This window comes from Somniosus microcephalus, chromosome 17 (genome assembly GCF_052327205.1).
Source record: "Somniosus microcephalus isolate GS21.2 chromosome 17, FLI_Smic_1.0, whole genome shotgun sequence".
NCBI classification, from domain to species: Eukaryota; Metazoa; Chordata; class Chondrichthyes; order Squaliformes; family Somniosidae; genus Somniosus; species Somniosus microcephalus.
The window spans coordinates 15,648,263-15,672,081 of NC_141003.1; the positions used below are offsets into that span (position 1 = coordinate 15,648,263).

Here is a 23,819-nt window from a genome sequence, read left to right on the forward strand (position 1 = left end):
GACCCAGATGTCATGCCGCATGTCATGGGCGATGTGGCAGCATTCATGGCAGTACAGGCGGAGGCTACACAACGGCGTATTGCTGTAATGCACTGAATGGTTGATGCCATCGATTCTCAGACTGCTCTCAAGCAGTCTGACTGCTGCTAATATCGCTGGGTCCATCTCAGTCCACCGGGGATTTCACGGTGTCGCAGCTGCCTAGTAAGTTGTGTTGCAGCAGATTGGTAGGGATGCTGAGGTGCTGCACTGGGGGGGTGTCAGTGGAACAGGAACCTGCTGCCCTCTCTCAGGATGGCAGCCTTATTGCTCCCATCACTGCAATTCTGCCATTTCCCTTGCTGCTGCCTGTCATCCAGCCAGGCGAGTCTGACGCTGCCCATTCTGAGGTGGTGCAATGTACTGCTGGGCCTTCCAGGCCAAGGGCTGGCCGAGGACGTCCTGCAAGGCCATCTGCAGTCTCTGGCACCGACACTCAGCAGCCTTCCACCAGCTCTGCAGCAGCCACTTGGGAGACATGACGTAGGAGCAGCAGATTAGGGAAACGCACTGTGAAGAGCGCAAATAACGGTTTGCACAAGGGTCTTTAGTTAATATTGTTGCTGCATATATGTGAAAAAAGCAAGCCTGAAGGCTTTGTATCTTAATGCTAGAAGCATTAGGAACAAGGTGGATGAATTAGTTGTGGAAATAGAGGTAAACAAGTATGATTTGATTGGGATTACAGAAACGTGGCTGCAGGGTGGGCAAGGCTGGGAACTTAACATCCAGGGATATACAATATTTAGGAAGGATCGGCAAAAAGGTAGGGGAGGTGGGGTAGCATTGCTGGTAAAGGAGGGGATTAATGCAATGGAAAGGAAGGATATTAACTCGGATGAAACGGAATCTGTATGGGTAGAAATGAGAAATAGCAAGGGGAGGAAAACGTTAGTGGGTGTGATATATAGGCCTCCAAATAGTAATATGGAGGTGAGGGAAGGCATAAAAAGGGAAATTAGAGAAGCGTGCGATAAGAGCACAGCTGTCATCATGGGTGACTTTAATTTACATATTGATTGGACTACCCAAATTAGTAAAAATTCTGAGGAGGAGGAATTCCTGGAATGTTTTCGGGACGGTTATCTGGACCAATATGTCGAGGAGCCGACTCGAGATCAGGCCATTTTAGACTGGGTATTGTGCAATGAGAAGGGACTTATCAACAATCTTCTTGTACGAGGCCCCTTGGGTCAGAGCGATCATAATATGATCGAGCTCTCAGTCGAGATGGAGAGTGAGGAAATTGAATCAGAGACTAAGGTCCAGAACTTAAATAAAGGGAATTACGAGGGTATGAGACGGGAATTGGGTAAGATTGATTGGGTGGTGTTTCTGGGGGGATTGACAGTGGATAGACAATGGCAAGCATTCAAAGATAGAATGGAAGAATTCCAGAACATGTTTATACCGGTTTGGCATAAAAATAAACCTAAAAAGGTGACTCAACCGTGGATAACGAGGGAAATTAGGGACAGCATAAAATCAAAAAAAAGGGCATATCAACTGGCAAAAAAAAGCACCAGACCGGAAGATTGGGGGCAGTACAGGATACAGCAAAAGAGGACAAAGGGATTAATCAGGAAGGGGAAAATAGAATACGAAAGTAAACTTGCAGCAAACATAAAGACAGACTGCAAAAGCTTTTATCGGCATATCAGGAGGAAAAGACTGGTAAAATCCCAAGTCGGTCCCTTGCAGTCCGATTCGGGAGAATATATAATGGAGAATAAGGAAATGGCAGACCAATTAAACTCATACTTTGGTTCTGTATTCACAAAGGAGGACACAAATAACCTCCCAGGAATATCGACAAACATAGGGACTAATGAGAGGGAGGAGCTGACAGAAATTAGTATCTCTAGGGATATGGTGTTGGGTAAGTTGAGGGGACTGAAGGCCGACAAATCCCCGGGGCCTGATAAACTACATCCTAGGGTACTTAAGGAGGTGGCCCTGGAGATAGCAGATGCTCTAAGGATCATCTTCCGGAACTCCATTGACTCGGGAACAGTACCCGTGGATTGGAGGGTAGCTAATGTTACCCCAATATTTAAAAAGGGGGGTAGAGAGAAAGCAGGGAATTATAGACCAGTAAGCCTTACATCGGTTGTGGGCAAAATGCTAGAGTCCATTATTAAGGATAAAATAGCGGAGCACTTGACAAATGGGGAAAGGATCGGACAGAGTCAACATGGATTTACAAAGGGTAAATCGTGTTTGACTAATCTGCTGGAATTTTTTGAGGAAGTAACTGGTAAAATAGATGGGGGAGAGCCAGTGGATGTGGTGTACCTTGACTTCCAAAAAGCCTTCGATAAGGTTCCACACAAAAGATTATCATGCAAAATTAAGGCTCATGGGGTTGGGGGCAAAGTATTAACGTGGATAGAGAACTGGCTGGCGGATAGAAAACAGAGAGTTGGAATAAACGGCTCGTTTTCGGAGTGGCAGGCAGTGACCAGCGGGGTGCCGCAAGGATCTGTCCTGGGACCCCAGCTGTTCACAATATATATAAATGATCTGGATCAGGGAATTGGATGCAATATTTCCAAATTCGCTGACGACACTAAACTAGGAGGAGGGGTGGGCTCTGATGAGGATGTCAGGAGGCTACAGTGCGATTTGGACAGGTTGGGGGAATGGGCGGATACGTGGCAGATGCACTATAATGTGGATAAATGCGAGGTTATCCACTTTGGGGGTAAAAACAGGAGGGTGGATTATTATCTAAATGGCAATAGATTGGGAGATGGGGAAGTGCAGAGGGACCTGGGTGTTCTTGTGCACCAGTCACTGAAGGAGAGCATGCAGGTGCAACAGGCGATTAAGAAGGCAAATGGTATGTTGGCCTTCATATCAAGGGGGTTCGAGTATAGGAATAGGGATACCTTACTACAGCTGTACAAGGTGCTGGTGAGACCGCATCTGGAGTATTGTGTACAGTTTTGGTCGCCCCATCTGCGGAAGGATGTTCTTGCCATGGAAAGAGTGCAGCGGCGATTCACCAGGCTGATACCTGGAATGGCGGGAATGACCTACGAGGAGAGATTGAATAGTTTGGGCTTGTACTCACTGGAGTTTAGAAGATTGAGAGGGGATCTCATCGAAACATATAAAATTATGGCAGGCCTGGACAGGCTGAATTCAGAGAGAATGTTTCCAATGGCAGGGGAGCACAGAACCAGGGGCCACAGTCTAAAAATAGCGGGCAAATCATTTAAAACAGAGATGAGGAAGAATTTCTTCACTCAAAGAGTGGTGAGCCTGTGGAATTCCCTGCCACAGAGGGCTGTGAAGGCTAATTCAATAAATATTTTCAAGAGAGAATTGGATATATTTCTGAAGGCTAAGGGGATTAAGGATTACGGAGAAAAGGCGGGGATGGGGTACTGAACTGGTAAGATCAGCTATGATCTCAGACGAAGATCAGCCATGATCTCATTGAATGGCGGAGCAGGCTCGAAGGGCCGAATGGCCTACTCCTGTTCCTATCTCTATGTTTCTATGTAATTGAATTGCATAAATCTATTATTGAAATCTCGCAGATATGGTACAGTGTCTCATTTCAGCTTTGGGGTGTGGAATGGAATGAGAAATTGATGGAATGATGGGGACTGGATGGGCAGCTGTGAAGTGACCTCGAATTCATTAGAACCAAAGTCACGGATCACCCTTCCACAAGGCTGATGGATTGGCTAGCTCCTCCATCGCTGCTGTTCGTGCTCCTGTTCCTCCTCGTCCTCCTCCTCATCCTCATCCTCCTCCTCCCCATCACCCTCTTCCTATTCCTGAGGTGGTGCAGCTAAGCCTGGTGGTAATGGCTGCACCCTCATGATGGCCAAGTTGTGCAGTATGCAGCACACGATGACGAAAAGAGACACCCGTTCAGCCGAGTATTGGAGGATTCCTCCTGAGTGGGCAAGGCAGCGGAACAATTGATTGAGCTCTCCGACGGTCTGCTCAATTATGTTCCTGGTGGCAGCATGGCTCACTGTATGAGTAATGGGCACGAGTGTTGGGAATGTGGTGGGGAGTCATGATCCAGGTGGAGAGTGGATAGTCCTTGCCTCCCAGCAGCCATTCACAAACTTGATGTGGTGGCTGGAACAGAGCAGGCACAGGAAGAAGGCATCGTGGCTACTGCCAGGATAGTGGGCATTGATGGTGAGTATGTGCTCTGTGTGGTCACACACCAACTGCACGTTAAGTGAGTGGTAGCCTTTATGGTTACAGAATATATCAGGATTGTTATGACGTGCCCGCAAAGCCACGTGGGTGCAGTCAATGGTTCCCTACACCATGCGGAAGCACGCTACCCTGCCAAAGCCACATGAATGCTCATGCTGGTTCTCTCTGGTCATGGGAAAGGAAATGTAATCCCTTCTCCTTCTGTAGAGAGCGTCTATGACCTCACGGATGCAGCAATGAATGGCAAACTGTGCTACTTTAGATATGTCTCCTGATGTACATTGGAATGATCTGCTGGTGTAGAAATTGAGGGCGACGGTCACCTTGACTGCCACTGAGAGAGCCGTGGTGGTCCTGAAGTGAGCCTCGATTCCTGGCTGCAGGAGGTGACAGAGATCCGTGACCAGGTCGTTGGTGAAGCGAAGCCTTCTAAGGCACTGCTCCTCAGTGAGATTGATGTATGAGAAATGCTGCCAGAATACCATGGGAGGGTAAGTCCTCCGGTTTAGAGCCCTGTTGGCTCCTTCCTCTGGCCACATTTTGCAATCTTTCTCTCCGCCTCCGCTGCCTCTAACATTGACGCTGGAGGGCATGGGCCAGTGCCAGTGCCAGAACAGCCTCCATTACATTATGGAAATGTTGCACTTTTAAACCTCAACGAAATGGAAGTGATAACGTTTTCTGAGGCAGAAGACTCCTTCAAGTGGAAACCGCTGAAATCGCTCAAAACGCCTGTTTGCCTATGTCAAACTGACAAGGCAGCATTCTTTGCCGACTGAAAAAGAACCTGATGTTGACGCCTTTATATGGGCTCCTCCAGCGCTCAGCCGACTGCATACCACCTCCTCTACCTGTCCTTGCTAACGGCAGGCACTCAGGCAGGGGTCGAGAGTGAATTTCAGGGCTGGGGCGCTACCGAGGCGCTGCACGCCTGGATGACGTTGCGACCTCAGAGTGCAGGAGATCGTGGCGCTATTGACTACCACCGCCGCAAACCTCCAACTCAACTTGGTGGGTGTCGCTACTACTGCCGCCCGCGTTTGCACCACATCAGTGCCCCCTGGATGAGCTAAGGCAACGAATTTCTCCCAATTGGAGCCAAGTAGTGGAAGCCTTGATTAAACCGTGCAAATTGTTTGGATAGCGGATATATTGGCCCAGTAATTCCTCTCCCAGCGCGTGAGTACGGACGGGGTACTCACGCGTGTGCCCGGAGGAATCGCCGGTTTTCAGCATGCACAGCGCATGCGGGGAAAACCTGCATTTCCTCTCCTCTGACGCAAGGGGTTAAGAGGCTGAATGCGTGCGGCTGCACAGGCAGCACCTGCGACTTGGATTTCCTTTATTTTTAGAGAGTTGCGCATGTGTAAAAGCCTCCGGTTTTTACGCATTGAAAAACCACATGTAAGTACTTAGTTTTACAGGTAAGTGGTCTATTAATACAATTTATAATTTTTTTCCACAGGTTTATTATTTTTAAAGAATTTACAATAAGGTAAGTTTAGTTTTAGCCCCGATTTTTTATATAATAATTTTTTTTTTAATTTGAATTATTGTTTATAGTTCATTTAAGTAGTGCAATGTTTTTTTTAAATTTTCTTTCAAGTTTAAGTAGTGTTTTGGGGCCAGGAGTTTTCATGAGTTAGACAGCTCTCACTATCAAACTCATGAATGAACTTTTGCAACATCCCATTGGTTGCCCTGTGCTCACGTGATCCCAGCCGGCTCATCGCACGAAGTACGCCACTGGGTCACGCACGCACTGCACGGCAGTACCTCAAGCGGGCCAGTGAGAGGAAATGCAATGCGGGCCAGGATTGAAATGTCAGCGTGCCGGGTAAGTGAACATCGGGGGCTTGCACGCGCGGCAAGCTCCCGATCCTAATTTCAGGGCCATTAGCTACATTTTCAAAAAGTGCAGCTAATGAGCTTCCAGATCAAGAGCTTAATCGGCAAAAATATGTTAAGAAAAGTGCACGGTAATCTTCTCATTCGAGTGCATGGAAGGCTTCACCGTGATTTGAAGGGTATTCTAAAGGACCCTCATATTGCACGTGTCTACGGACGCCACACTTAAAAATGTATTTAAGGCTTTGTGCGTTACATCACAAATTATTACCTATACCCTCCCGATTCATTTAAATAATCACTCAGTTTATCTGATGGATTTCGTCAAGTGTGAAGGGCAGAGAATGCCGCCAATCAAAACCAAAACCCTCCATTGGATCCAACTTCAAGAACAATCTGTAGTTTATAGCGCCTTTAATATAGAAGCAAACGTCCCAAGAGCCTTTGCAAAATGAGAAAAAATGAACGTTGAACCAAAGAAGGAGACGCTACCAGGTGCGACCAAAATTTTGGCCAAAGAAGTGGGAACCAGTCACCTTTTAAAGTCATACATTCTGTCGTAATTTTTCTGTTTTTCCAACAAAAATTCCTGTACCCACATTTATAATGTAAACTGCACTGCCGAAATATACTTGTCAAGCTCTAATTACACCGTCCTGCTAATCATGGCGCAGTACTGCCTTCACTGGTGACAAGGTGTGCCGACATGTGACAAGTTTATTTTAGCAATTTCCATTAATAACGTGGAGGTATAAATTTATAATGGTTGACGGTAACATGAAATGCGCAACACTGTTAGATGTAATACTTTGTTCTCCCACTGAATCATGTCAGCATTCAGGTCAGTCATATGACCAGGATGCACTGGGAAATGGACCAAGGTGTGAAGTACATGGTTGGTGTCGCAGTATTTCGCAGTATATTTTGGGGTGGAGTAGGGTAAGCTTTGGTCAAATGGTCGGGAAGCACTAGATGGGAAGTCCCAAGGCTCTTGCCCAATACAAGAAGAAAATTGTCCCTTTTAATTTATTTTAATGTAACTTGAACTCCCGTCCTCGTCATTTTATTTGTAGGATAAATAATGCCCAGCAACAGAAATTGCTGAAATATTCCACACAATGATTTAACCCCGTTCACGCAGACCTACTATCTTCTATCTGGAATGCAAAGATAAACCCTGGCTACTATTCGCCACTGCTAATCGCTGAAGCAGTGCCTTCACCAGTGACAACTGCTCATCTTCTTAAACCCCTCTCCCCTGTCTCCTCCACCCTCAATTCCGGCAACACATTTGAGGAGCTCATGGACTTCTTTGTCTCTAAGATTGACACCATCTGTTCAGCTCCTTCTGCCAATTCCCTTCCTTCCCCTAGCCTACCAGGCCAAGCTTCCTCTAAGATTTCCCCCTGCCCTAGCCCTGAAGTCACATCTTTCTCCAGTTTCTCTGCCATCTCCCCGCATGACATCTCCGTGATCATCTTGTTCATGAGACCCACTTCTGCTCCCTCGACCCTATTCCCACCAAACTGTTGACCACCCAACTTCAGTTTCCGGCTCCCAAGTTAGCTGACATTGTTAACGGTACTCTCTACTCAGGTACTGTCCCCCTCCCCCTCAAATCACCCCTCTCCTCGAAAAACCAACCCTTGAACCCTCCTTCCTTGGAAACTACCACCCCATCGCCAACCTCCCTTTCCTCTCTAAAGCCCTTGAACGTGTCTCCCAAATGCGTGTCCATTTTCCCCGCAAATCCTTGTTTGAATTCCACCAATCAGGTTTTTGCCCCTGCCATTGTACCGAAAGAGCTGTCCTCAAAGTAAAAAATTACATCCTTTGTGACTCTGACTGTGACAAAGGTAAACTGTGAGGGTGCTGGTCAGTTCCTTCAGTAACCCCTAGATGGCACCTTCACTGGTTTGTTTTCCTTTGTTAATTGTTTCTAGTCTCCTGTGTTTATTACTTAACTGCCTTTTATCTGGTTTATTGGTTTCACCTGTTTTTGCTTGTACTTAAGTTCTGTGGTTTCTTCCCTCTGGGCTCAGCCCTGACAAGGGAGTTAGTCTTGACAAGGTGCTCTGCTTCGACAAGCCATTTGCCTATGTGGTAGCTTGCCTTGACAAGCCGGTTGCCTTAGTGGTTGCTTGTCTTGAGCTCCTATGTCTATAACTGTATCTGTGTTATGTTTTGCTTGTACTCAGTTCTGTGGTTTTTCCCTTTGTTCTCGGTCTTGACAAGGTGCTGACAAGTTGCTCTGTCTTGATTAGGTGCTCAGTTTTGGACAAGCTGATTGCCCTGTGGTAGCTTGTCTTGAGCTCAGTTTGGACAAGCCAGTTGCCTCACGGTAGCTTGTCTTGAGTTCCTGTCTTGACAAGCCGGTTGCCTATGTGGTAGCTTGTCTTGAGCTCTTATGTTTTGCAACTGTTTACTTGTGTGATTCTATTAAAGTACTGTTATTTAAGACTGCATATCTGCTTCTTGCCTCGTCTGCCTGCACTTGGGTCCATAATCAGCCTCGCCCAGACAGCACGGCCCCGTTTCTACACGGCCCTGTGACAGCCACCCTGACAGTAAACTATCCCTCCTCGTTCTTCTTGGCTTGTCTGCAGCCTTTGAAACGGTTCACAACTCCATCCTTCTCCACCATCTTACAGTTGGGTGTGACTGCACTCCCCTGGTTCTATTCTTATCTATCTTATCGTATCCAAATAATCACCTGCAATGGCTTTTCTTCCCGCTCCCGCATCGTTACCCCTGATGTCCCCCAAGGATCTATCCCTGGTCCCCTCTGATTTTTCATCTACATGCTGCCCCTTGGCGACATCATCAGAAAACACAGCATCAGTGTCCACATGTACGCTAAAGACACCCAGCACTACCTCACTGCCACTTCTCTCGACACCTCCACGTTCTCTAAATTGTCAGACTGCTTTTCCAAATCCAGTTCTGGATGAGCAGAAATTTTCTCCAGTTAAATATTTGGAAGACTGAAGCCATTGTTTTCGGTTCCCGCCAGAAACTCCATTCCTGAGCCATCGACTCCATCCCTCACCCTAGCTTCTGCCTGAGGCTGAACCACACTGTTCACAACCTTGGTGTCATAGTTGACCAGGAATTAAGCTTCCGACCTCATACCCATTGCCTAACTAAGACCTCCTATTTCCACCTCCATCACATCACTGTCTCCGCCCTTAGCTCAGCTCATCGGTTGCTGAAAATCTCATCCATGCCTTGTTAACTCTTGACTTGTCTATTCCAACACTGTCCTGGCTGGCCTCCCACATTCTACTCTATGTCAACTTGAGGCCATCCAAAACTCGGCTGCCCATGTCCTAACTCACACCAGTCCCATTCACCCATCACCTCTGTGCTCGTTGACCTAAATTGGCTCCCAGTTAAGCAACACCTCGATTTCAAAATTCTCATCCTGTTTCCAAATCCCTCCATGGCCACGCTCCTCCCTATCTCTGTAATCTCCTCCATCCCCACCCCCAGATATCTGCGCTGCTCATAATTCGACCCTCTTGAGCATTCCGGATTTTAATCGCTCATCCATTGTTGGCCGTGCCTTCTGTTGCCTAGGCCCTAAGCTCTGGAATTCCCTGCCGAAACCCCTCCACCTCGCAACCTCTGTTTCCTCCTTAAAGACGCTCCTTAAAACCTACTTCATTGAGGAAGCTTTTGGTCATCTGCTCTAATTTCACTTATGTGGCTCGGTGTCAATTTTTTTGTCCTATATTACTCCTATGAAGCGCCTTGGGACGTTTTACTACGTTAAAGGCGCTATAAAGGTATAAGTTGTTTTTGCTGTAGCGCATCGTATGAGTCACTGGCTCTGCTTATTATATACGTCTGCATCAACCATTTTTTAAAAATTAGGGTAAATTTTATAAAATATAGTCAATCTCCCATAGTGCTGCACAAGGCGAGAAAAACTGGGGTCTGGTCATCAGGTGTAGGAGGGTTAGAGGCTGGGTGATATTTGGACTAGTCAATCCATACCTATCTCGATACCCATTTGAAGTCATATAGATTTAGTCCTGTGAATTTATTTTATAATGAACATTTCCCGTCTTAAACCCGTTAGGCTGCAGTTACACCCTCCTGCCAGTGACGGCGATGCAACGTGCCCAATGCGGAGAGGGTGTAATAACAGCTTGACAAACTTACAGAAATAATTGCCATTTTAAATGCGGGTAAATAAATTGATAATGGTAAAGTTGACAGGCAGTATGCACGAATATAATATATTGTAGTGAGGGAATTTTGCACTGTTTTAACTGCTGATTTAAGATTAACTAAGGACCCATCTGCCTGTTTAGGTAGAAGTAAAATATCCCATGGCATTTTTGGAGAAGAACGCACAGTTCTCCCAGTTTCCTCGTTAGCAAACCGTCCAAAATTAACGGGTCATTCAACTTATTTGGTGCTTGTGTTATTGATCATATGACGCCACAGTTAATATCTGCATATCGCTAAATTATATCAACAGTTGTTTCTGTGTCTACTTATACTCAACACATTAAGTGAAATCCGATATATAACCTGATTTTGAATATTTCTGAATTTAGTATAACTTAACTTCAAACTCCATGTCCTCCTTTTCATAATCGGTTGCGTGAATTTTGCGTTAATCGTGGTGAATGGTGTGAGGGCTGAGGAACGGGATGACTTCCTGCTTTCTTTATGTATTTGTCCACTTTGTGCGATGTATAACAAAATTCCGAACCCGTTTATAACGAATAGGTTTGCAATTTTGTCGCATTAGAGAGGCAATTTCATGATGTCAGCACGACCCTGAAGCAAGGCAGGCATGAGTTCACCACATGGTTCAAACCCAACATGAGTAGAAATCTTGCATGCAGACCAGTAAGATGTTTTTCATTCCCATACTAATCACCCTGTGGTTTCTCTCATGAGATTGACATTTAGTTCCAAACTGGGCGATTTTGTTCTGTGACTCATGCCCAGCAGCAACAGGCCAAACATGTTTCGGACGTTTACTGACAGGATGAAAATAACCTCTGTCACTAAATTTCAATGCCACAGAAGTGCATGTTGCTACTGAACTGAATTGCAAGAAATTTCGTGAGAGCTTTTAAAGCAACTGTTTTAATTGGTTTCTGATCATGATTAATTGAACTAACAAATTAATCAATCAATCAAATGGCGTTTTTCTCACCAACTGCAGGGGATATAAATCAATCACGTTGTTTTAATCACATAGCACAGTAACATAAATCATTAAATAAGTGTATGAAATATCTATAGTTATATAAATCACTAGCCGGTTGAAACTTGTTCCTTCAGGACGTGTTCAAAATTAATTCTTTGCATTGATTTAATGTTCCATGCAAAAAAAATGCAACCATAGTTAACGTATTCAATGAGGCAAATACAGGCGTATTTACCTTTCTGTTGTCATGATTGCTCAGCAATGTCACTTTTCTTGTTGTACAGATTTGGTGGCGGGGGTGGGGGAAGGGAGGATTTTTTTTTTACAAAACACCAGGTCTGGCGTCTTCTGAGAAAGGTTCTGTTCACTGAACTCAGAAACGAGCAGCATAAAGTGCATGCTCGCTATTCTCTGCACAGACTAGTACGGGCAGTAACAGTGGTGCATGTTGGGAGCTGTCGGCTCCTCCCTTTGTGGGCTTGTTTTCCGCTGACAGTGATATCGCTGGAAAGCCCTTACACTGTAAGCGTGGGCTTCTTAGAGAGGCGCAAAGTTCCGTCGTAAAATGTTCTCAAAATCTGATGAAAACACAGAAAATTCTGTATCAATTGGGTTAAATATTTTCCTGTAAATTTTGCAATTCGGATGTTAAAAACCTTGTTTTAGCTGTAAACCTCAGCTTAATGGTGAAACGAAAATCAAAGGATTTTCAAATAATTGAGTAACTTGATTGTTTCCTCTTTATTTAATTTGCACTATGTGTTGATTTTTAGAAATGAAAACATAACTTAAACACATCAGATGTGAGTGTTATACAGCAATGCAATCTTCGAGTTAGCGTGTGATGACATTCTCCTACCAGAATAGTGAGGTTTTAAATTCCCATAGATATTAAAACCGACAGCCTGCGAATTCGTTAAATTCTGGATTTGACCAACTCTCTCGTGTTTCTGTCAGTTCTGAGTGCATTTGGTCCAGGTATTGAGTATGTGGGTGAACCGATGCTGTCACGTATGAAAAACTAAGATCCACTTTCAAGTTTGAGTAGAATTATGGAACAGACGAGGTAAATTAGAAATCAGGCTACTAAAGTGTATTTGTAACATTATTAGGTAACTGTCTACATTCTGCAATGCTGGTTCTGGATACAGAGATGAAATTACAATGATTGCAGGCTGTTATTATAACTCACGCCTTAATGTCCTCTTAACGTCTTGAGTATTCACAATGATACTAGATACACCGATCATTGGATGATTTTATAATTCATAATAAAACGCTTAAATGATCAGGTCTGTAAAGTACCTTCCAGCTGTGAACGTGTGATGAAACTGGATGTAAATGGAAATAAGTAATATTGGTACAGCATAGTCATTGTCCAATCATTTATTTTGCTAACCCCTCACTGACACTTTTTTTTGAAATTGCGCTTTACTGTTTTAGACCAAGTATCAACGCTACTGATTCTGTTTCTTATAACTCAGATATTGACGACATTGTCCCAAACTTGCTCTTGATTGGTTGTCAATGGGTTAGTCATCACGCCCTGGTGGAAATCCATTAACATTGTATCTCCGAATTCAGATTAATTGCCTTGTAATTCCGCGGTGCTCCCACCAGTCGCTGGCGAGAGAACGATTCCAGCCCCAGGGAATCTATTCTCTGGGGATTCCAGCGTCTCCGACCAGTGTGACATACGGCACTGGTGCTAGTGCCGTGGAATATCGTGAAATGCTTTGTAGAATTTCTGCGGGGGATCTCCAAATCTCCAGAACTAACTTCGGCAGGATATCACCATCTCTGTCTCCTCTTCCAGCCCTACAACCCTCCGAGAACTCAGCGTTCCTCCAATTCCGGCCCCTTGTGCACCAGTGGATTAAGCTGCCTATGCCTTAAACTCTGGAATTCAATCCCTAAACCTTTCTGCCTCTCTACTCCTCTCTCCCCGTTTAAGATGTAGAACCTATCACTTTGACCAAGCTTTTGGTCATCTGTCGTAATATCTCCTTATATGTTTGTGTGTCAAGTTTTGTTTGATAGCTCATCTGCGAAGCCACTTGCGGCGTTTTACTACATAAAACGTTCTATATAAAGGCAAGTTGTTGTTAATGTGGCAGAATTCATGGAGCAATGATGCGAACGCCTTAAAACGCATACATTTGGAGCATAACTGGAATTAATGGATAAATACTGGGGTGCAGACTTTGATTGTGGTTCAAATTGAAACTTTAATGAAATCCCTTATGTTTTTTCCTGGTGATGCGTTTTTGGTTCATCAATATTATGGCGCCGAAGTTGTGCTAGGGGTTTATCCAGTTGTCCGCCTTCACTTACAGATCGACAGAAACTTCAGGAAAATGGCATTGATAGGTAATGTGGAGAGGCCAAAAGTACAAAATAGGGGACATGAACTACTCGGAGGTAGCCAGGGTGAAAAGAATCGTTTCCGTTCAATATATATAGAATTTCTTAGTATCCACCCTATATTGTTTCCTTTGTGAGTCCAAAACGGAAGGATCGAGTGCTAGTTTGGGTTAGGGGCAGTAAAGCAGGATTAGTTACTGAGCTGAAGCCAGAACATTACTCGTTGCAACTATTGGGAATTTGGGACGGGATGCTACCAATTACTGCCCAAATCATGTTAATGGATAGAAAGCATGGACTGCACATGTTGAAGTTTTGGATTTTCCCAGTCTTTCGTTAAAGCTCTAAAATTGAAAGCATGAACTCTGAAAATTAGATCTTCTGTATCAAAGGGAATGGATAGAGAGATGGCTTGGTCATAGAAAGCAAAGAATAGGGGTTAATTGGCAGTTTTTGAACTAGGAAGGTACGGAAAATGGTGTTTCTTGGGATCCTGTCTAGGTATCTTTAGTTTCACATTTTTATAAATCAATTCAGCACATGCATGTCCACAGCTATTGTAACCATGCCCCTATTGTTTTTAAACAGAGCAGTGTTTAAATAGTGTGTTAGGAATATAGAATGTTACATCCTCCGTAGCTCGTTACAAACTCGGGTTTCCCGTCGATTGGTTACTGCGGTGAAATCAACTACAACAAGGAAGCCAATTCCTTGTGTGGGTCAGAGGTCCCGATTGTAAACTCTGGAAACCATTTGCTGGATATAATGACAGCTCAATTTTTCCCGACTCAATTATAACGATAATCTGAAACAAGCGGATAATACAGAATCGGCGAATTAAATACCTTTCTGAGTGGGTGGAGGGTGGTGAGTAAGTAAAACGTGTTGGCACAGAGTCACTATAGAGACCATGCAAATAATTTCAATCTGTTTGAGTCCGTTAAGTGTATTATCCATTCTTATACACGCATTATTGCATAGAAATACTCAGAATTTACAGCACAGAAACAGTTCATTCGACCCAGCTGCTCTATGCCGGTGTTTATGCTCCGCACGAACCTCCTCCCACCCTACTTCATTTAACCCTATCAACATATCACCAGACTTCGTCCTTAATTTTTTTTATGTGTTCACTGTAATATAAAGCGAAACTGTTTAATTACAGCAATGATTATTACGCATTGCACCAGCAGCAAAAAATAATTATCTGCAAATCTACCAGGATGGAGAAAGCCAAGCGGCCCTCCCACAGCAACTATAAATTTGGGTCGTGCATGTTAACAGTTCAACCCTCTTGTATATAATCGCAAACAAATAATTCAGTAAGAGGAAGTGCAATCTTCTCACCTGTACTGTATTCATTCAACAGAATCAAAACTCTGCGGATGCTGGAAATCTGAAATAACAACAGAAAATGCTGTAAAACCATCAGCAGGGCAGGCCGAACCTGAAACGTTAACTCTGGTTTTCTCTCCATAGATGCTGCCTGGGCTGCTGAGTGTTTTCCAGCACGTTCAGTATCTTTATTCCGTCAATGTTACAACGGGCAACACCTGTCCACTTACTACCGTCTACCAGTCACTCTTGTTGTGATGCTGAACTGCTGGTTACAGGCAGTCTGGGAGCAGGATTTCTGTCTGGAAGTGCCCGTCCTCTGACATCCCGAATGATGGTGTCTTGCCGCTGCCCACTGTCCTGATGTGGTTGAAGCTGGACGGTTTGATGCCGCATTAGAAATGCTTTGTAAAATCTACTCCTTCATCGCCTCCAACTTTTAGTTCTGAGATGTAAAATGCTGTGATAGGAACATCTTGAAATAGTAACATTCCTCACAAAATTGTAGGTTCTGAACAAATGTCTAAAATCCAACTGAGTTCTGGCAGTAAAGCACACATTATGGAGACATTTCTGCTTCACTGGTCGAACTCTTTTGGATTTTAGACATCTTCCAGAACCTACAGTTTTCTGAGCCGCTGTAATCAATGTTGCAGTATTGTAGTACATGAAGAAATTACATCGAGTGTCAGGGATTTAACCAATGTTACCGTACTGAAACTGCATGTTGGTGAATAAATAAAACGTGCAGCATGAATGTAAGTCATAACCTGACCTGGAGAAGTTAGTCTCACAGATGCCGCATTAGAAATTCTTTGCAAGTAACATTCCTCTAAAAATAGTTACAATTATGGAGCGATTAAATAAGATGCGCATCATTTTATATTTCTCTATTTATATTTTGGACAATATACACAGCTGCCATTTGGGAGCCAATGTGATCAATATTAGACTATTGCAATGCATAAAGAAATTGCATCGAATGGCAGCGATTTGACGAATTTGAGTGCACAGAACTTCTGTGTGGACGAATAAATAAAACGCCAGAAAATGCATTCAAGAATAATTTCTGCGGCTTGCCTTGCACCTAGTATCTTATATGAAAATGGAAACAATGGAACACGTATAGACGCCTTAAAGCGGATCGAATAAATATTGCACACTATTTCATTGGTGAGGTTCAGATGTTACAAAGGCAAATATGAAACGGTATCGCTGTTAGATCTGAACAGGATATGTTGTTGCAATTACATTAATAACCACCACTATTCGACACTCAATGCGTTTCCATGATGTTGCAATTAACAGAGCTAAATTTAAACTTTAAACAGTTGGTGCTTCAAGCTGAGCTACTGAGCCATGTTGTTTACTTAGCTCCAGAAAACGATACGCTCGTCTCAATATTTAGCAAAACATCTCGTGCAGCTAAAAAAAAGATTGGCCAATGCGTCCTTTGATACGTAACATTCTATTAGAATCCAGGACTGAGAGGATGCCCATATGTTCATGTTATTACTGCTGTACGTGTTACTTTCGTTTACGTAATTATCAAATTAATCTACTCCACGTTGATTTAATCTCCACCTCGAAGCTAACGAATGGTATTAGATGAGAAAATAGCACGTTGCATATAATACAACATAATGCTAGGTAAATAGTTGCACATTTACTTGCATCTCGCAGGCCCTTTGTCATAAAACTGCCAATCTCTTGCAGAATGCTGAACTAATGAAGCTCAGTCAGCACGAATTTCTAAAAGGCAGATCGTGCTTCAATTACAGAATTCACTGAAGAAATAACAGAGGGAATAGATAAATGAAATGCATCAGATGGAAGTCAAGTGGATTTTCAGAACGCGTTTGATACGGTACCAGCTACGATAAAAGCAAACGGAAGTAAGTGCTCCATGGCCAGATGGATAGGGAGATGGTTGGAAGAGAGAAAGCAAAAAGGTTTAAGGATAAAAGGACGTTTCTAGTAGTGGCTAAATGTGCCGAGTGGTGTGACACTGTGTTAGGCTGCTTTTATTTACTTTGAACATCAATGATCTTGTTCGGAAATTGAGGGAGCAATAATAGCATTGGCAGATGATAATTAAAGGGGAGGCGGGAAGGCAATTATGATGCAGATCCTGAATTGGTGCAGGCGACATCGATAATTAGCTCGAAGGGCAGGTGGATGTTTGATGTAGAATGCAGAGAAATGAAAACTAATACATTTTGGAGGTAAAAGTAGGAACAGGAAATGCATCTTGAAGCGTACGATTTTTCTGACATTATTCTCTGACTATATAAGCTGTGGTTTTATGCATCTCTTCACTTCACCTGACGAAGGAGCAGCGCTCCGAAAGCTTGTGATTTCAAATAAAGCTGTTGGACTATAACCTGGTGTTGTGTGATTTCTTACATTTGTCCACCCCAGCCCAACGCCAGCATCTCCACACCATCATTTTTAAAGATGCAGCGGTGCAGAGAGACATCAATGAATGATGGCAACATAAGTCTATTATGCAATAAAAGTGTAAAAGGAATTAATGTTGGATGGTATAGCATACAGCAGCAAGAAGTAATGCCCAACTAATGTAAGAGTCTGTGTAGAACTCATAGAGTCATAGAGTGATTACGGCACAGAAGGCGGCCATTCTACAAATCCAGTCTGTGCCAGCTCTCTGCAGAGCAATTCAGTCAGTTCCATTCCCCGCTCTATCCCCGTAGCGCTGCAAGTTTATTTCCCTCAAGTGCCTATCCAGCCTCCCCTTGAAAACATTGAGTGTTTCCGCTTCCACCACTTCCATCGGCAGCGAGCTCCAGGTTCTCGTCACTCGCTGCGTACAAAAGTTTTTCCTCACATCCCCGCTGTATCTCTTACCCAATACCTTAGATCTGTGTTCCCTAGTCCTTGTACCATCAACTAGCGGGGACAGCCTTTCCCCGTCTAGCCTACCAAATGTGTCATATTCTTGTACACCTCTATCAAATCACGCATCAACCTCCATTGCTCTAATGAAAGCAAATCCAGCTTCTCCAACCTATCCTTGTAGCTAAGATCCCCCATCTCCGGAAACATTCTGGTAAATCTCCACTGCAACCTATCAAGTGCCGTCACATCCTTCCTCAAGTGTGGTAGCCAGAACTGGACGCAATACTCCAGCTGTGGCCTAACCAGTGCTTTATAAATGTCCAGCATAACTTTTCGACTTTTGTACTCAATACCTCTACTTATTAAGCCCAAGGTCCCATATGCTTTGCTAACCACTCTTTCCATATGTCCCGCCACCTTCAGGGACCTATGCACATTAACTCCTAGGTCCCACTCTCCCTGCACACTATTTAAAACGGTGACATTAAGTTTATATTGCATCTCCCTGTTCCTTCTGCCAAAATATATCACTGTACACTTCTCTGTATTAAATTCCATCTGCCACTTGTCTGTCCATTCTGCTTGTCTTTCTATGTCCTGTTGTAGTCGTTTGGTATCATCCTCACTGTTTGCCACCCCCCAAGTTTGGTGTCATTGGCAAATTTAGAAATTCTACTCAGTGTTCCAATATCCAGGTCATTTATATATGTATCAAAAAAAGCAGTGGCCCCAGCACTGACCATTGGGGAACACCACTGTCTACCATCCTCTAGTCTGAAAAAAAGCAATTTACCACAACTCGCTGTTTTCTCTCCTTTCGCCAATTCCTTATCCAAGCTGCCACTGACCCACCTATTCCATGAGCCTCAATTTTGTTTTCCAGCCTTCTATGTGGTATTTTGTCAAACGCCTTCCTAAAATCCATGTAGACAACATCCATTGCATTCCCTGCATCAATCCTCCCTGTTACTTCATCAAAAAATTCAATTAGATTAGTCAAACACGACCTGCCTTTTACAAGTCCCTGTTGGCTCTCCTTAAGTAGCTTAAACCTCTACAAGTGCCAGCTAATTTTTTTCCTTGATTATTGTTTCTAAAACTTTACCTACTACTGATGTTAAACTGACCAACCTGTATTTTCTAGGATTGTCCGTACATCCTTTCTTGAACAATGGTATCACATTTGCCACGTTCCAATGCTTAGGCACCTCCACCGCATCTAGGCAAAATTAGAAAATTTTGGCAAGCCCTTCTGCTATCTCCTCCCTCAACTCCCTTAGAAATCTGGGATGCAAGCCATCTGGACCAGGCGACTTTTCCAATCTAAGCATACCCAGTCTTTCTAGTACACCCTGTCTATCAATTTTCACCCCTTCAATTGCTTCTGCCTGTTTCAGTTCTACCGATATTTTGTCAGCGTCCACCTCCTTAGTAGACACGGATACAAAGTATTCATTGATTATTCTAGCTTTGCCCTGCACCTGAAAGCATATATCACCTTCTTTATCGCTAATACGTCCCATCCCACCTCTTACTACCCGCTTACTGTTTACATGCCGGTAGAAGATCTTTTATGTTATCGCCATTCTACTCTCATATTCTCTCTTTGCCAAAATCTTTTCATATTCACTTCCCCTCTCAAGTTGTTGTATTTGGTCTGGTTCTCCTTTGAAGAATTCACCTGACATTCATCATACACCATCTATTTTTGTTTCATCATCTGCTCAATCTAGCTCGTCATCCAAGGAGCATTTACTTTGGTTCCCTTACCCTTCCCTCTTGTTTGAATGTACGTAGACTCTACTTGGAACATCTCCTCCTTAAAGATCACCCATTGTTCTGTTACAGTTTTTCCTGTCAGTCTTTCGTTCCATTTTACCCTGGCTGGACCCTTTTGCATCCCATTGAAGTTAGCCCTATTCCAGTTTAGAAGTTTCACTCTAGATTGTTCCTTGCTCCTGTCCATTGGTAATCTAAATCTTATGATATGATGATCACTCGTACCAAAGTGTTTTCCTACAGACACTTGGTCGACCTGGCCCACCTCATCCCCCAGCAGCAGATCCAGCAATGTCTCCTTCTTAGTTGGGCCAAGAGCATACTGGTCAATTAAATTCTCCTGAAAGCATTTCAGAAATTCCTCCTCCTTCTTTGCTTATACCCTAGCATTATCCCAATCGATATTTGGGTAATTAACGTTCCCCAATATCACCGCTCTATAGCTCTTGCATGTCTCTGTGGTTTCCCTGCAGGTTTCCTCCTCTACCTCCCTCTCACGATTTGGAGGCCTGTTGAATACCCCTAATAATGTGATCATACCCTTTTTGCTCCTAAACTCTGACCAAATGGATTCTGTCCTTGTCCCTTCAAGAACATCCTTCCTTTCCAACACTACAATGTGTTCCTTAATGCCACCCAGCTCCCTTTATTCATTCTCTGTCTTTTGTGAACACCGTGTACCCTTGAATATTAAGTGCCCAGTCCTCACCATTTTTAAGCCATGTTTCCGGCATTGCCACAACATCATATTGCCACATGACTAATTGTGCTTGTAGCTCACCAACCTTATTCACCACATTTTGTGCGTTTATGTACCTGCATTCTAAACACATTTTTGAATTTTTCGTTGTCTTTCTTAGTCTGCTCCTTTATAATATGGTACTATTTCCGCCTCCAGCACTACCTTCCCCTCCAGTACCATCCAACACACTCACTCTTCCATGCACCCCATTCTTACCCTCCACTCCTGCATGGTGGTGCCCATCCCCCTGCCAAGCTAGGTAAACCCTCCCCAACAGCACCAGCAAACCTCCCCGTAAGAATATTGGACCTGGATCTGTTGAGGTGTAACCCGTCTCGCTTTTACAGGTCCCACCTTCTCCTGAAATAATTCCAATGCCTAGGGAATCTAAAGCCCTCCCTCCTGCACCATCTCTCCCACCACGCATTCATCTGTTCTATCTTTCTATTCCTGTACCCACTAGCATGTGGCACCCGGAGTAATCCAGAGATTACTATCTTTGATGTCCTTTTTAATCTCTTTCCTAGCTCCCTATACTCTGCCTGCAGGACCTCATCCCTCTCTCTGCCTATGTTGTTGGTACCAATATGGACAACGGCCACTGGCTGCTCACCCTCCTCCCTCAGAGTGTCCTGCAGCCGCTCAGTAACATCCTTGACCCTGGCACAAGGGAGGCAACATAACACTCTGGAATCACATCTGCATCCACAGAAATGCCTAACTGTTCCCGTAACCAATGAATCCCCTTTCACTATTGCTCTTCCACTCTTCATCCTCCCCCCCCCCCCGCTGTGCAGCTGAGCCACCCATGGTGCCGTGACCTTGGCTCTGGCTGCTCTCCCCAGAGGAGCCTTCACCCCCACCAGTTTCCAAAACTTTGAAACGGTTAGCGAGCGAGATGCACTCTCGGATTCCTGCCCTACCTGCCTGGACCTCGTTCTCTGCCTGGTGGTCACCCATTCCAACTCTGCCTTCTCATTTCGAGGCTGCGGGGTCACCACTTCTAGAAACATGCTTTCCAAGTATTTCTTAGTCTTGCGGATGCACTGTCGTGACTCCAGCTGCCACTCAAGCTCGAAAACCCAGAGCTCCAGTTGTTGCAGTTGGCGACACTTCCTGCACATGTAGTCGTCCAGGTCGCAAGAAGAGTCCAAGATATCCCACATGGCACAGAATGTGCAAATCATGGGAATGAGCTGCCCTGCCATGCCTCTATTTACCAGTCTATTGAGGTAATTTTGCAGAAATAAACTTAACAAGAAACACTCAACAGATACCCTCCAATCAGCACCTCCCTCTATTAGATATGCTATAAATTATTTAGCAGATTTATACTGAAAGCAGAACAACAACAAAAAAGATACTTAGCTTATACTCATCTCTCAGCTCCCTTGTGTCAGGGACACCTTTGCATTTTGATGTCACTCCTTCGTTGTGTCGCTTCCCGACTGTCTCCCTCGCAGGTAGTCTGCTCGCTCAGGCTCCAGGTCTCCATTCCTCGCTGCCTTTATCCCCGGTCTCCGACTCCGTTCCTCCCGCAGGTCCGCTCGCTCAGACTCGAAACTATGAAAGAATACAAATGCAAATTACAAGGGGCCGTCTAAATGACTGAGAATGGAAAGTTATTGCTAGAGAAGCACGGACTTATTTCACTGGAGCTGAAAAGGTTGATGAGTGACCTGATAAAGGTTTTCAAGACTATGAGGCGTTATGATAAGCAAACAGTGATAGAATATTTCCAGTGACCAGTAGACGGTGACACGTGAGCATAATTTTAACAGAGTCACAAAAATAAAGAGGTAAAATACTCTTTGTACAGAGGCTGGTTAGAATATGAGCTGTGGACATTCTCTGCCACAAAACATTGTTGATTCACTCCCCAGGAATTATTTTGGAAGTGAATTAGATGATTGAAAAAGAGCAATATTAAAGGTATTAGAAACCTAAAAGGAAAATAGAACTAACTAAGTGTTTCATATGGAGAGCACAAAAAGTACTGATTTTTAGAGCTGCATGATTTGAATCTGTGCTGTAACATTCTAGGATTCTAAAATGCTTGTTAATGCCCACAGACATCAAAGCAGTACAGTTAGGCCGAGCAAGAGGCAATGACCTGGGCGAGAGGTAAAGCAGAACAACCATAATGAATATCTTTATATTTGGAGCTAAAAGCTAAGTCACTGAAACGGCTGGACTGCCTTTCTTCCAGTAACAAGCCGTAAATGTCCTATCCCTATAAATAAAGTGATCTACTTCCTCAATACTCACAGTTTAATCGTGGAAACGCCTCGTTAACTTTCAGCTGACGAGGCAGCCACGCTACAATAAAGAACTGGTTGTAGTTCTATTCTCTTTCTTGAGGCTTGTTAATTCTGAACCTCTAGTTGCGTGTCAAACCTCACAAGCTACTAATATCGACATTATCCACGTCTTTGAACTTTTTTAATCCTGCATCACCGTTAATTCGGACCTTCCCCCAATAAAAATACATTCAACTCTAGGGATTTTCTCACAACTTCAGTACTATATCCCGGATTCATAATTGCTGCTCGTCTGTGAACTCTCTAGAAGCACTATCCTTTTGAAGACAAAATCTAATGAGAATAATCGAGGCTATTCCTTTGGTAGTAGCTTGAAATTGTCTGGGCGCATCGCTTCAAATAGGAATGGATAGTCATACAGAATTTAAAGAAAGGCATCTCATGCTCCATCACCTGCACGCTGTGTTCAGAGGGTTTATGGATGGGCCTGTACGAAATGCTGATATTTAAAGATATTTAGTAGATGAGAATCATATATGTATAACTTAAGTGCAGCCATTGAACAAATAATATTACCCATAATTACTCCTGGGTAACTAGAAAACTTGTTCAAAATGTAGCTGCACAGTCAAAAGCAGTTTTGACTAAGTTTTGATAACAAACAGCCACAGACTGCGAGTGAAGATTAAATCATTAAATAACATATTATAATGCTGTATAGAACTTAGAATTCTCTTAACGAAACTATAAACAAGATAACACTGAACATGGCAATGTTGGTGAAAAAATACTGGAAAGGCGGGATGCTACCTTAGTCTGAGTGACAATGGTATTTTGGTCATTAGAACCAATTAAAAAAGGTGATTTTGTTAAAAACCATATATGGACACTGGCCAAACCAACTTTTGATAAGAAAAGGGTTAAAACCTCGATACCCAAAGAATAACTTTACACAGGAGTACTGCGAGTACAAAGGAACAGACTTAAGACGACATCATCTGTGTCCGAGAGGTTCCAGAGACCTAGGGCTGCGAGCTACTCGTTAAAACTATCGCCTAATATTAAGTATATTACGCTGTATGCTTAATAAATCTTGATCTATTGCTCAAACATACTGGCTGCTGCCGATTGGTGTCTTGTCCAAGAACTCAGAGATCTATAAGATCTTACAGGTCCAAATCAAGAGAATCCCCTGCACTTGAAGTCAGGACGCAGTAACGCAACAAAC

The 23,819-nt window shown here is 43.7% G+C and overlaps 1 pseudogene; it reads left to right on the plus strand.

The window, feature by feature from the left end:
- Nucleotides 1-23,819, plus strand: part of LOC147105528 (tyrosine-protein phosphatase non-receptor type substrate 1-like) — a 535,426-nt pseudogene that overhangs the window by 34,017 nt on the left and 477,590 nt on the right.